This window comes from Acyrthosiphon pisum, unplaced genomic scaffold, assembly GCF_005508785.2.
Source record: "Acyrthosiphon pisum isolate AL4f unplaced genomic scaffold, pea_aphid_22Mar2018_4r6ur Scaffold_20725;HRSCAF=21944, whole genome shotgun sequence".
NCBI lineage: Eukaryota > Metazoa > Arthropoda > Insecta > Hemiptera > Aphididae > Acyrthosiphon > Acyrthosiphon pisum.
Window position 1 is genome coordinate 9,178 of NW_021770115.1, and position 9,594 is coordinate 18,771.

Genomic DNA, 9,594 nt, shown 5'->3' on the forward strand with positions numbered 1-9,594 from the left:
TACATTTTTAAATAAGATTATTTCTTATTATAAAACCGATCACTTACTGATTCAAAATAATATTTCTGTTCAAAATTATATGGAACAAACACAATTAAATCAAATCAAACAAGTGATTCTGACAGTAAATATCAGAAAGAAAATGCTGAGTATGAAAAAATTGATAAAATTCTCATAGACACTTGACAACAATTCAAATACAGACATTTGTAATAATACTATTAGTAGTAACATTTAGATGAAAATTTAAATGAAAGTCAACAAGAAGTATTTCTACATCCTACATCCATGTTTACCGTGTAGTAATGGTAATTTTCCTACACCCGAGTAGCAATTACTGTGCTATGATTGTGTCAAGTCTTCAATAAATTAATTGTGTAGAACACAAAGTAGTTACTGTCTCCTCACTGTGTTTTAAGTCATTTTGAGTACCGAAGTGTTACATGGAAAGCACCGTGCACTCGGAGTACAATTGTCAGTTCAAACACTGTGTCATGACTCATGATATAATATTTTAACGGGGGTTTTAATGGGTATTACGGTGTTATGGTCTGTCAAAGCCCCGTGTAACTGTATTAATATTTCACCGTGTAGTTATTGGGCATTTATCGGTTGCAACACCTTGTACTGTATGTTTTTATGTCTGGATTAACACCGTGCAACAGTGTATTAATCAACTAGCTATACCCAGGCCCGTATTTAGAAATCATGCGCCTCGGGGAACTTGTGAAATTCCACCTCTTTTTGGCGGCGTGGATGCCTAGTGTTTAAAATAAAAATTATAAAACATTACCTGTATTTTAAATAAAGGAATAAATTCACTTTAGTTACCTTGCGTGAAATCTCCACCAAATCACAATATACATAAGGTAAAACTATTTTATATAGTTTTAAAGTTATAACTATTTAGGATTAATACATAAAAAAAAGTTCATATAAATTTACCAACCCACCATGGTCCTCCCCTAAATATTGACAAAGCCATACCAGCTTATAATAAGAGGATACCAACACATTTATTACCTCCGTTTTACTAGTTACCAACGTAGGTACGACACTACGACAGCTAATTTTCTTTCACTAGTTTCACTAGTTCAATAGTGTGCTGTTATTGTGCAAGCAAGATTTGTATAAGTATGTGAAATATCACTAATTAAAAATGGCCAAATCTCGCTTGATAATGAAAATATTGAATAAAAGCCGACGCTTGCGCACAGATAATGTTCTTACCTAAAGGATTATCAATGTAGGTCCATTCACGCTATTAGTTTCATCTTAAGGACTTCGGCAAATACTTGACAAGATATCTAATGAAATTATGATTTTTATAATTCTTATACTTAATTTAATTTTATAAATGATAGTAATGTTACCATAAATAGCTGAGAATATCTGTATACTAATAAATTGTTACCTAAAGATATGAATAACTTGGAGATAATATAGTTTAAAATGCAATGATGATAATAAATTATTATCAATCATTAATAATAATTTAGGTGCAATATGAAATATCTCCATAACATGCCTGGATAAAATGTTTAGAATGCATGCTTCATATAGAAAAGGGCAATTAGTGCCAAGCAAAAGAATGAAATGGCTAAAAAAAAAAAATACAAAATGGTCAATGAGAAAAATTGAGAATAAAAGTAGATAAACTTTTGCAAGACAAAGATACCTACATCTAATACTGGTAATATAGCAAGGCATTTCTTTGAACATGCAAAAGAAGTTTCAGAGATAACTGGGTTATATAAAATACTTATTGAACGTTTTAAAGTAGTTTAAGTATTTTGACATGTAGTTATAATGTGATGATTAAAAAAAAAATACGATAATTACGCGAAAGATACTTAACGAAAGTTATATTTGCAATTTTATCACTGGCACAAGATTTTGGTACACGGTTCAAGAGCCACAGCTTGCTCCTTTTCCTATCGGGTTTTTATCCGAAAAATCACAAGAGGCACGAAACAAAGACTAGGTACATAAGATTTAGCAACAAAACGCTCGTATAACCTCAATAATAGACACCAATACTGATATATTACATATGTTTTTAATTACCTCTGACCAGTGTTCGGACTTCTAGATAATTATTTGTTCATCTTTTATCTTATCTAGATAAATAGTTACAAGGTATCTAAACGTTCATCTTAGATAATTTTTTTACTAATCTAAATAAATTCATCTAGATACATTTTTTGTTGATAAAAATCGCGAAATTGTACAAATGCATTTTTAAATGTTTATACAGATTCTCAAACAAAGTTTATGGTTTATAAATAATGTAATTATTTCTATTTATATCATTATTATTATCAGGGGTATGAAACTCCGTGAATTGGCCGAATCGGGCGATTGTAACCTTGAACACGGCGTGGCATACGTAATCTATGATAAAAGTAAACAGTGGAAACAACCCGACCCCGCTCAGAATACCCTGTCTATTAGGCGGAAACGGTTTTTCAATACGGGTATAACATCATGTCAGTATTACGGAAACAGTTTCATTGTTCGGACTTCAGATCATAGGTAAACACTTCACCCATCAGCTGATCGAGTTTCGCTTCTATATTGTTCTATGTTATTATCCTAGTTCCCAACTAAGATATATCAAAATTTAAAACTATTTAAAAAATAATTGTATCTTTTTTTTTATCTAGATAAAAAAGTATTTATCTTTGTTTTTATCTAGATAAATATGAGTTGAGTTATCTTTTGTATCTATTTAGATACATTTGAGTTGCATTATCTTTATCTTTATCTAGATAAAAAAGTAATTATCTAATCCGAACACTGCCTCTGACACTCTCTCATTACTTCTAAAAGTAAGAAAAGTAAAAAAAAAATAATAAATTATGTTCTGAAGCAATGATGTGTCTCGAGTATACTAACACAATACACTGTATTTTAATATTAATACTTTATTTAAATTATTAACATGATGATGCGTTTTACACATTTTTACATAATTATAATGTTGAGGTTACAAGTGAAAAAACATATTCAACACGACTTGTGTATATCATGAGTATGTGTGTGTGTTGGATTACCGTTACCGCACAATACGCAGTGTCGCCAACACCACATCTCTCCCTACTTAATTTGACAATATAATTTTTATAATTTTAATAATAAATTAATTACATAATAATAATATAAAATAGTTCAATGACAACTCTTAAAAAAAAACAAATAATAATAATAATAAAACAAATCATACTAGGAAAAGAAAATTAATACATTTTTTTTTTTCTTTTGAATTCTTAATATTATATAACATAATATGATATAATAATAATACAAAGAAAAAACAAATACAAAATATATATATAATAAATTTATCAATTTTAATTATTACAAAAACTTTTTTGGTTTATTAATATGTCTTTTAGACCGCCTTACTTCCATACTATCCTTTATATCAACTTTTTTCTCACTCTCATCTCTCTCTTTTAATTTGTATAGTAACAGTTGATCAATGTGTCTCTTAATTTTCCCACACTCAGTGTCCACAATAAAAATTACTTTTCCTACCTTTTCTTTAATTTTATAAGGCAAAGATCTTGGTTTAAAGAAAATTGGTTTAAAATCCTCTTTCAAATACAATTTACATTTATTTTTATTGTAAGTACCTAGTTTATCAGTAAAAACTTCAGGAAACTTAGTTATTAGTTCTTTAATTTGATTTGAGTAATTCTGACTTGTAATATTATTCATTTCAAAATTGATATTAACCTTTATACCTAAATACTTCAACCAATCATTTCCTAATAAAGGTGGGCCACCATTTTCAACAATATATAATTTTAAGTTGTAATCTTTTTCATTAAATTTAACTTTTACATTTATTAAATCAATTGGTGTGATACTATCACCCGAGTAACTTCTTAAATTTAAATTTGTTTTAACAATAGTTAAATAATTAAAATTATTTTCATAATCTGATAAAGATATTGCTGAAATGGCTGAACCTGTATCTAATTGCATATCAATTATTTCATTTTCAATTTGAACTTTAATTGTTATGTTATTATTTTTTTTATTTACTACTTCTATTTGAAATAATGTGTCTATGTCTAAATTATCTGATTCCAAAAAATTATTTGATTTATTTATTTTGTTTCTAGAAACCTTTTTATTCATTGTACCAACATTACTTTTATTATAATTTTTATTTTTAGCATCTGAAAACTTAGATTGAACCTTGTCAGTTTTATTTTTATTAAAATAACACACCTTTTTTAAATGTCCCTTCCTATTACATATTTCACAACTTCGATTTTTAAAATAACAACTACTAAACACATGATTTATATTACCGCAACATTTACATGTGTCGTCCGCATTGTTACCATCCTTCCCATTTTTCCAATTTGGCTCCTTCCATTTGTTTGATGATTTCTTTTTTATGAAGTTGAGATCTCCTTTGGTAACCTGTTGAAAGTTCTCCAGACTTTTCTCTGCGCCTTCGTGTGCTTGACATATTTCTTTTGTTCTTCCATAAGTTAAATCCGGTTCTTCACATAGTTTCTTTTTAAGCATACGGTCGCTTACACCATGAACTATTTGATCACGTAATGCTTCCTCCAAGTTATTTCCAAAACTACACAATATTGATAATTTTTGTAGTTTTGTAATAAATTCAGTGATCGTTTCATTGTTTTCTTGTAGACAATTACGGAATTTGGAACGTTCAGCAAGAATCGAAACTTTCGGTTGTAAGTAATTTTTCATATTACTTACTAGCTTTTCATACTCGACATCTTTAGGTAGTTCTGGAGTACAAAGAGATTTAAGTACTTTATAACCTTCACTTCCAATTAAGGTTAAAAATATAGCTGATTTATTTTCTTTTATTTTATTCACCAGCATATATAGTTCTAGTCGTTCTACCCAAGTTTCGAAATCTTCTTCTTGCTGTAATTTGAATTCTTCTATATTACCAATTTTAGCCATTTTTTTTTTTCCTTTTGATCCGTGTGAATTTGATATTAATAACACTTCTCAAATCCCATCTTCGTCGCCACTTTTGTGTCTCGAGTATACTAACACAATACACTGTATTTTAATATTAATACTTTATTTAAATTATTAACATGATGATGCGTTTTACACATTTTTACATAATTATAATGTTGAGGTTACAAGTGAAAAAACATATTCAACACGACTTGTATATATCATGAGTATGTGTGTGTGTTGGATTACCGTTACCGCACAATACGCAGTGTCGCCAACACCACACATACCACTGGAGATTAAGAATTAGATTCGAGTAATAGTACTGAATACTCAGATTTTGATTCAAGTGACTGTTCTACAGACATCGATAGTGATCAGAGTTGAGATCTTTGTTATAATTTAGAAACCTAATATGTAAATATCTTCTTTTTTTGAAATAAAGTACAAAGAATTAATTTTTTTGTATAATTTTAAGTACTCATATAGTTTGTTATTTAAATATTCAATAATATGTAATATGAATTTAAGTACCTATATTACTTTATATGCACCTAGATTTGGATATACATAATTTAAGCAGGTACTATGGAAAATTATTTTGTTAATTTGATTCAAATAAATGTATATATTAATTTTTATTAACTTTTCCCTAAATGAACAACACGTTTAAAGTAAGTTAAAAGTTAAAAAAAATATTGTCTACCTAAATTAGTGATTTGGCCCACTGTGCGACGGTACATTACTCTTTTCATGACCACTGGCTATATCACGTCGATAAGTGCCACGTCTTCCGGACTCCACGGTTCATAATTACAAACCATTAATAATTAATCTAACCAGGCTCTTATGTTGCTAGGGTATTAAGTTTATTAGTGTTTACGCACCGTGTCGGAGCTATTGAAATGATATCTCTAGCTGGCTGCACGACACTCGCGGCGTGTATTTGCACGCTGAATTGACTAGGTGTGTGATAAGCGTGGGTACTTAACAAATTACAAGGATTTAATTCTAAACATATGTCGGCAATCGTGTATACGCGTTGCGCATGTGTAGGAATGTAGGATTATGAATATTTATTATTTATGATAGTTGATATTTGATAATATGATAAAAGATTATATTATTATATTACATTATTATTACATTTATTTGTTTGCCTTAAAATTACAGACTAAATTAAATACTATATTATAAATACTGTAAAAATATTAAACTTAAAAATCTAGGTTACTTCGAGGTATGTGTTGAGCCTAACGATTTATTAACTTCTACACAGCGCGTCAAGGAATGTGGGGTTTTATGTTTTTTTTGAGGTAATTTACTTGAAATTATTTTATTTGTGTACCCGTGTTCTGGTACTCGTCTCAATTTCGGAGTTCTTCCTGCTGTTAAATTCCTTCTACCACCTATTTCCGTTTTGCGTCTAGCTCTAGTTGTAGGTAGAACTCCTATTTGCTTAGCGCCCATTAATTTGGGTTTCTTTGAATGTGGATTTAATCCAGAATATTTCCCAAAAGTTTGTATAGCAGAATTAAGGCTTGCATGTGTACGGACATTGGTTTGAAAAGAATTAACAAAAGATTTCATTCATGGTAAAAAATATTTTTTGTCCGATTCAAAAGCTTGTCTCATTTTCTCAACAACTTCATTAAAATTTGTCATAGTATTTTCAAAATCTTCAGCAGGAGGTGTTTCTAGAAGATTGTTAGGTTGATTTTCTTCATTTAATTGTATACTTTTGCTTGTATCTGTGTCTTGATAACTTAATTGATTATAACTGTATATTGTTGCTTTATTTATTTTGTTTGTTTGGATTAATTCTTGTTTATTAGTATTAGGATTTTCAATTTTTGATGGGCCATTCAATGTCTGAAGAACCTGTAGCTATAATGTGAAGTTTTTTTCTTGTCTCTTCAGTTGTAGGTAAACAAATATTGAGATCAATATTTAAATCATTAGCAATAAAAACTTGGTGTTTGCATGGAAAACCTGTATTTCCTTGGGGACAAGAACATATTCCATGGTTTAGATCCACAGTATATTGAGTATTCCGTACCTTGTTATTCACCTCAAAAAGTGAGCAATGTGTATCACTCACTTATTCTATATGATGAATTAGTTTTTAACGTTTTACTAATGTTAATTTTATTTTTAAGGTATTGTGGGGTCTATTAGCTGCGATATCTAAAAGTTTTATTTCATAAAAAGCATCCAAGTCGTTGACAATGAAAAAAAATAACTGGACTGGTGAATAGGCTTTTGTCCTATCAAGTAAAACATCTTTTATTATCTTTATCCCAGCTTCACTGATGTTGTTAGTATTTTTTCCCGTGTAATTAAATCTTTTCAAAGTGCCCACTCTTGTCTTCTTTGATATAAATTTTGAAGGTATTTAACAAACTTTGGAAATTGTTTTACTAATGGTTTTTGAAGTGCTTTATTGTATATAGTTTCTAATTCATCTTTGTCTTTTGAGTATACCATATTCTTTATTTCCAATTAAAGGGTTTGACGATGATCTAAGGGCACACCATGGCTATAATCCCACAAATATCTCCATGTGGCCTGTAATATGTGGAAAATACAAAGCAAAAGTACCGACTGAGGGAATGCTTCATGTAATGCATTTCTTTCAGCTGTAGAGTCATCTGACATAAAAATCTTGGGACCTACTAAACCTCTTCCTCCTAAAGCATCTAATGGGAATAATGCCTTCCATAGTTCTAAATCAACTGAAATTACAGAAGTTGATTCACTTGTTAAAATAATTGTTCCCACAGGAAGACCACCAGCACAACTATTTGTGTATATCATAAAAACTTTGCAACCATATCGGTCCACATTGGCTGATGCATCAATAAAAAGTATCTGTCCACATTCGTCGAAGCCTACACTTATTCTTTTCATTAACGGTGTTGATATTGCTATGGCAAAATTTCCATCATCAAGTATTTTCATTGCAGCTACTTTGGATTTACATTCTGTATTATACTCTTCAACGGCTTCGTTAAAGGATACCATCATGTCATTTCCATGAGCTACTCCAAAATTTTTTTTAAACATTTTGTAATACAAATAGTAAACCCATTGCAGGTCAGGTAATTCTCCTCTATCACCAGCGGATACATAATAATTATTACCTTTCTCAACTCTCAATTGAGATTTATAAGTAAAAAGTGCTTTAGAGAGTGTTTTCCCTTCCTCAAACAATTTCAAAATTTTAGATTTTACTTCATCCAATGGAATTCTGTGTTTAAGAACTTCAGCCCTTAAAATTTCATGATTATGTGTGTGTTTTAATACAATTTCTGCTTTGGTTTATAAATTATTTTTCAAATCAACTTCATCATCTCTGTGTATAGACATTAAACAAATGTTAAAATTTTAAGTTACTTTAAAATTAATATTTACACATATTTCACAAACCTCAAGTCTTTCATAATTTTCAATCCTAAAGTAGCTTTACAATTGTAATGTTTTTGACTTGGAGTAGTACCTATTTTTGGTCTTGTATTATGATGACATCGAAAACGTTTCTTCAACAATATAACAAATATATAATATATATCATATTAGAATAAGAATTACTAGCACAATTTTAAATTGTATTTATAGTTTCTTAATATTTTACAATTTTTACCTTATAAATAATTTCAGAAGATTTAGAGTTTCTTACACTTGTGGCCAAAAATGTTATTTTACTTTTTTCTCTCATAGTTAATAACCAAGAATTTATATCAGCAACGCCAAAACTGTTAATATTAAACTTAGCGATGAATTGTTCCTCTCCTAAGCTTGTATATTCAATTACTGTATAGTCATATCCATCAGGAACTATACTCTAAAATTAATATTTTATACATATTTAAATAAAATATAACTATAAAAAAGAGAAAATTGGACAAAAATTAAAATATATTATTTTAAGAGATACACGGTATATTTATTAAATTTATTTTAACTTAAAATTATTAATACCTCCAAATTATAATGCATAGGTTGACTTGTTTTTTGAAACATTTCTGGTTTTAGAAAACTGTCATTTTTGATATTTTTTACAGACTATAAATTTAAATTTTATAAACAAATTAGCTTATTGAATATTTTATTTTAAAATTACTTTTGAACTTAAGTTATTTGCTTCATATTCATATCATTCATCGTATTTGTCTTAAATGTAAATGTTTTGTTGCATTTTTGACATTTTATTGGTTACACTTTAGTATTAGTTTGTTGTATGTTATGTTTCTCTGATAGATGTCTTTTAAGGGTATGATAATATTTATACGTAATACCACAATCATCACAATTAAAATCCTATAAAATATCAAATATCGAACATGCCAAGTATAACATTAAAATAAAAATTCACAATTGTTGTACTTTGTAATTTGTTATTAAAATTAATAATATAGACGCCATATTAATTAGTCATTACACAGATACATATATAGAGTTTCATACTACACATAATATATTTTGTAAAACACACAAAGAGATCTTCTCAATGAGTAATATAAATTATAGCAATATACATTAAAAAAGGTGGGTAAGTGGATGTCGCTCTGCTGTACAGTAGATTATCAAGTGGGTCACTGTATAATGGATGGTATTAAATTTGAATTC